The sequence below is a fragment of the Oncorhynchus clarkii genome, unplaced genomic scaffold (genome assembly GCF_045791955.1).
Source record: "Oncorhynchus clarkii lewisi isolate Uvic-CL-2024 unplaced genomic scaffold, UVic_Ocla_1.0 unplaced_contig_463_pilon_pilon, whole genome shotgun sequence".
Lineage (NCBI taxonomy): Eukaryota > Metazoa > Chordata > Actinopteri > Salmoniformes > Salmonidae > Oncorhynchus > Oncorhynchus clarkii.
This window is the reverse complement of record NW_027258116.1, coordinates 96386-102437: the sequence shown is the minus strand read 5'-3', so window position 1 is coordinate 102437 and position 6052 is coordinate 96386. Positions and strand designations below refer to the sequence as shown.

General features: G+C 50.8%; 1 long non-coding RNA gene across 1 annotated transcript; it reads left to right on the top strand.

The window, feature by feature from the left end:
• Nucleotides 1–3139: 3139 nt before the first annotated feature.
• On the top strand, nt 3140–4292 carry LOC139395726 (uncharacterized). The gene is made up of 2 exons (XR_011630575.1): nt 3140–3656; nt 3706–4292. It is a non-coding gene; the product is annotated as an uncharacterized lncRNA (long non-coding RNA).
• The last annotated feature ends 1760 nt before the right edge of the window (nt 4293–6052 follow it).

Sequence of the window (6052 nt, the reverse complement as noted above, 5' to 3'; positions counted from 1 at the left end):
ATCTAGGATCAGATTCCCCATGCCGCTAGTCTTAACTACCCATATCTACTGTTCAAACCTAAACACAGATCTAGGATCAGATTCCCCATGCCGCTAGTCTTAACTACCCATATCTACTGTTCAAACCTAAACACAGATCTAGGATCAGATTCCCCATGCCCCTAGTCTTAACCTGAACCATTACGGAGATCTGACCTCTGACCCCATGTGTATGAAATCCTACAACAAACAAACAAAAAAAATAAATGCTGAATCGATCGATTTTTCAACTAATCGATAATCAAATCGATGAGTTACATTCCCACCATCAACCCATCAAATGACCTCCCAACTGTTACTGGGATCAATATTTGACCGACTGATCGAACTGATCGACTTTCTTACTGTTTAATGATCAATCAGGGTATTGTTGTTTTGTTTGTATTGATTTAGGGATCCCCCGTTAGGGATTTAGAACTGTTGTGAAATGTTAGCATCGTGGTATTACGACGAGGGAGGCGTCCTTGGGTACTGTCACCACCACCACCTCACACACCATGTTACGTTACTGTAAAACTGTGCCAAAGCAGGGTCAGAGTTCAGGGTCCAGTGTCCTCCGTTACGGGGGAGACACACGGCAGCCATTTTGTGCCACAGAGCCCCAAACAACCCCACACCTCGGGAATAGCATTCACTGCAACTGGAAACGCACGGACACACCAGGGCTCATCTCCAATAGTCTTGTCAACCCGGTCCAACCACACATCCTCTAGATATCGCTCTGAGACCAGGGCCCGTTCCCCATAGTGACCTGCTATTGACCAGGGAGGGCCCATTCCCCATAGTGACCTGCTATTGACCAGGGCCCATTCCCTCTATAGTGACCTGCTATAGGGCCCATTCCCTCTATAGTGACCTGCTATTGACCAGGGAGGGCCCATTCCCTCTATAGTGACCTGCTATTGACCAGGGAGGGCCCATTCCCTCTATAGTGACCTGCTATAGGGCCCATTCCCTCTAGAGTGACCTGCTATTGACCAGGGAGGGCCCGTTCCCCATAGTGACCTGCTATTGACCAGGGCCCGTCCCCCATAGTGACCTGCTATTGACCAGGGAGGGCCCGTTCCCCATAGTGACCTGCTATTGACCAGGGAGGGCCCATTCCCCATAGTGACCTGCTATTGACCAGGGCCCATTCCCTCTATAGTGACCTGCTATAGGGCCCATTCCCTCTATAGTGACCTGCTATTGACCAGGGAGGGCCCATTCCCTCTATAGTGACCTGCTATTGACCAGGGCCCGTTCCCCATAGTGACCTGCTATTGACCAGGGAGGGCCCGTTCCCCATAGTGACCTGCTATTGACCAGGGAGGGCCCATTCCCTCTATAGTGACCTGCTATTGACCAGGGAGGGCCCATTCCCCATAGTGACCTGCTATTGACCAGGGAGGGCCCATTCCCTCTATAAGTGACCTGCTATTGACCAGGGAGGGCCCATTCCCTCTATAAGTGACCTGCTATTGACCAGGGAGGGCCCATTCCCCATAGTGACCTGCTATTGACCAGGGCCCATTCCCTCTATAGTGACCTGCTATTGACCAGGGAGGGCCCATTCCCTCTATAGTGACCTGCTGTTGACCAGGGAGGGCCCATTCCCTCTATAGTGACCTGCTATTGACCAGGGAGGGCCCATTCCCTCTATAGTGACCTGCTATTGACCAGGGAGGGCCCATTCCCCATAGTGACCTGCTATTGACCAGGGCCCGTTCCCCATAGTGACCTGCTATTGACCAGGGAGGGCCCATTCCCCATAGTGACCTGCTATTGACCAGGGCCCATTCCACATAGTGACCTGCTATTGACCAGGGCCCATTCCCTCTATAGTGACCTGCTATAGGGCCCATTCCCTCTATAGTGACCTGCTATTGACCAGGGAGGGCCCATTCCCTCTATAGTGACCTGCTATTGACCAGGGAGGGCCCATTCCCTCTATAGTGACCTGCTATAGGGCCCATTCCCTCTAGAGTGACCTGCTATTGACCAGGGAGGGCCCGTTCCCCATAGTGACCTGCTATTGACCAGGGCCCGTTCCCCATAGTGACCTGCTATTGACCAGGGAGGGCCCGTTCCCCATAGTGACCTGCTATTGACCAGGGAGGGCCCATTCCCCATAGTGACCTGCTATTGACCAGGGCCCATTCCCTCTATAGTGACCTGCTATAGGGCCCATTCCCTCTATAGTGACCTGCTATTGACCAGGGAGGGCCCGTTCCCCATAGTGACCTGCTATTGACCAGGGCCCGTTCCCCATAGTGACCTGCTATTGACCAGGGAGGGCCCGTTCCCCATAGTGACCTGCTATTGACCAGGGAGGGCCCATTCCCTCTATAGTGACCTGCTATTGACCAGGGAGGGCCCATTCCCCATAGTGACCTGCTATTGACCAGGGAGGGCCCATTCCCTCTATAAGTGACCTGCTATTGACCAGGGAGGGCCCATTCCCTCTATAAGTGACCTGCTATTGACCAGGGAGGGCCCATTCCCCATAGTGACCTGCTATTGACCAGGGCCCATTCCCTCTATAGTGACCTGCTATTGACCAGGGAGGGCCCATTCCCCATAGTGACCTGCTATTGACCAGGGCCCATTCCCTCTATAGTGACCTGCTATTGACCAGGGAGGGCCCATTCCCTCTATAGTGACCTGCTGTTGACCAGGGAGGGCCCATTCCCTCTATAGTGACCTGCTATTGACCAGGGAGGGCCCATTCCCTCTATAGTGACCTGCTATTGACCAGGGAGGGCCCATTCCCTCTATAGTGACCTGCTATTGACCAGGGCCCATTCCCTCTATAGTGACCTGCTATTGACCAAGGAGGGCCCATTCCCTCTATAGTGACCTGCTATAGGGCCCATTCCCTCTATAGTGACCTGCTATAGGGCCCATTCCCTCTATAGTGACCTGCTATAGGGCCCATTCCCTCTATAAGTGACCTGCTATAGGGCCCATTCCCTCTATAGTGACCTGCTATAGGGCCCATTCCCTCTATAGTGACCTGCTATAGGGCCCATTCCCTCTATAAGTGACCTGCTATAGGGCCCATTCCCTCTATAGTGACCTGCTATAGGGCCCATTCCATCTATAGTGACCTGCTATAGGGCCCATTCCCTCTATAGTGACCTGCTATAGGGCCCTGGCTCAGTAGAAAGTAGTGCACTTCATAGGGAATAGGGTGTGATTTCAAACGCTGTCTAGGAATTATCTGACCACTGCCAAACAGAGATGTTGTTGTTTATACTTAACCAGGGTGGTTAGTTAGTACTTGGTTAGTTAACCAGGGTGGTTAGTTAGTACTTGGTTAGTTAACCAGGGTGGTTAGTTAGTACTTGGTTAGTTAACCAGGGTGGTTAGTTCATACTTGGTTAGTTAACCAGGGTGGTTAGTTAGTACTTGGTTAGTTAACCAGGGTGGTTAGTTAGTACTTGGTTAGTTAACCAGGGTGGTTAGTTTGTACTGGTTTAGTTAACCAGGGTGGTTAGTTAGTACTTGGTTAGTTAACCAGGGTGGTTAGTTAGTACTAGGTTAGTTAACCAGGGAGGTTAGTTAGTACTTGGTTAGTTAACCAGGGAGGTTAGTTAGTACTTGGTTAGTTAACCAGGGTGGTTAGTTAGTACTAGGTTAGTTAACCAGGGAGGTTAGTTAGTACTTGGTTAGTTAACCAGGGAGGTTAGTTAGTACTTGGTTAGTTAACCAGGGTGGTTAGTTAGTACTTGGTTAGTTAACCAGGGTGGTTAGTTAGTACTTGGTTAGTTAACTGGTTATTAGTCCCGGGGGGTTGGGAAGTGTTCTGTAACTGTTTAAAGAGAGTTCTGATTATATTACCATGCAGTTAAATGTGTCAAACTGTAAAATAATGGAAATGTATTGTTTCTTTCTTGTGTCAAGAGTGACTGAGGATGATGATGATGATGAGGAGGAGGATGACAATGAGGATAATGATGATGATGATGATGATGATAGCTGAATCTTGTTTTGTGTGTCCGCTGAGCTAAAGGCCTTATCTGAACTTGGGGAGTTAACTCTACTGAATGATAATGATGATGATGATGATGATGATGATGATGATGATGATAGCTGAATCTTGTTTTGTGTGTCCGCTGAGCTAAAGGCCTTATCTGAACTTGGGGAGTTAACTCAAGCGTCTGCTGTCTTACAGGAAACGTACAGAGGTTTGTAACGATGTAGGGAGAGGGGGTGTGTCTTGTACGTGTAAATCTGTCTTCTGATTGGAAAATATAATATAACTCAACTCACCTCAATCGTCTCAACCAGCATACTGCTCTCTGTGTCATTACACACACACACACACACACCTTAATTGAAGTGCATTGAGAAGCAGACTCAGTCTACTAGTCCACATATAAACCCCTTGAGAAGCAGACTGTCTACTAGTCCACATAGAAACCCCTTGAGAAGCAGACTGTCTACTAGTCCACATAGAAACCCCTTGAGAAGCAGACTGTCTACTAGTCCACATAGAAACCCCTTGAGAAGCAGACTGTCTACTAGTCCACATAGAAACCCCTTGAGAAGCAGACTGTCTACTAGTCCACATAGAAAGCCATTGAGAAGCAGACTCAGTCTACTAGTCCACATAGAAACCCCTTGAGAAGCAGACTGTCTACTAGTCCACATAGAAACCCCTTGAGAAGCAGACTGTCTACTAGTCCACATAGAAACCCCTTGAGAAGCAGACTCAGTCTACTAGTCCACATAGAAACCCCTTGAGAAGCAGACTCAGTCTACTAGTCCACATAGAAACCCCTTGAGAAGCAGACTGTCTACTAGTCCACATAGAAACCCCTTGAGAAGCAGACTGTCTACTAGTCCACATAGAAACCCCTTGAGAAGCAGACTGTCTACTAGTCCACATATAAGCCCCTTGAGAAGCAGACTCAGTCTACTAGTCCACATAGAAACCCCTTGAGAAGCAGACTCAGTCTACTAGTCCACATAGAAACCCATTGAGAAGCAGACTGTCTACTAGTCCACATAGAAACCCCTTGAGAAGCAGACTCAGTCTACTAGTCCACATAGAAACCCCTTGAGAAGCAGACTCAGTCTACTAGTCCACATAGAAACCCCTTGAGAAGCAGACTCAGTCTAATAGTCCCTGGCTGTCCATAGAGGTGTGATGACATCCCCCTCAGCAGCTGGTGTGTAGACCCCAGCAGGTCCCAGGAGACCAGGGGCTAGGGTTTGGACCTATGCCCCGGCCGGTCCGTTGGATATGGGGCTGCTGGGTGGGCAGGGCCCCCTGGGGCTGCTGTGGGCAGGGCCCCCTGGGGCTGAGGGGTGGGCAGGCCCCCTGGGGCTGAGGGGTGGGCAGGGCCCCCTGGGGCTGCTGGGTGGGCCCCCTGGGGCTGAGAGGTGGGCAGGGCCCCCTGGGGCTGCTGGGTGGGCAGGGCCCCCTGGGGCTGAGGGGTGGGCAGGGCCCCCTGGGGCTGAGGGGTGGGCAGGGCCCCCTGGGGCTGAGGGGCCTAGAGGAGAGATGGAGAGCAGAAGGTAGGAAATAAGCGAGTGTTCTTGGAAACTGTCTCTCCTCTCTGTTCCTCTCTTCTTCCTGAGGCTTTCTGTATGTCCTTCTATAGCTCTCTCACTCTGCCGGTCTGTAACAGTCTGTCTCTCTGCCAGTCTGTAACGGCCTGTCCCTCTGCCAGTCTGTCTCTCTGCCAGTATGTAACAGTCTGTCTCTCTGCCAGTCTGTAACGGTCTGTCTCTCTGCCAGTCTGTAGCGGTCTGTCTCTCTGCCAGTCTGTAACGGTCTGTCTCTCTGCCAGTCTGTCTCTCTGCCAGTCTGTAACGGTCTGTCTCTCTGCCAGTCTGTAATGGTCTGTCTCTCTGCCATTCTGTAACGGTCTGTCCCTCTGCCAGTCTGTAACGGTCTGTCCCTCTGCCAGTCTGTAACGGTCTGTCCCTCTGCCAGTCTGTAACGGTCTGTCTCTCTGCCAGTCTGTAATGGTCTGTCTCTCTGCCAGTCTGTAATGGTCTGTCTCTCTGCCAGTCTGTAATG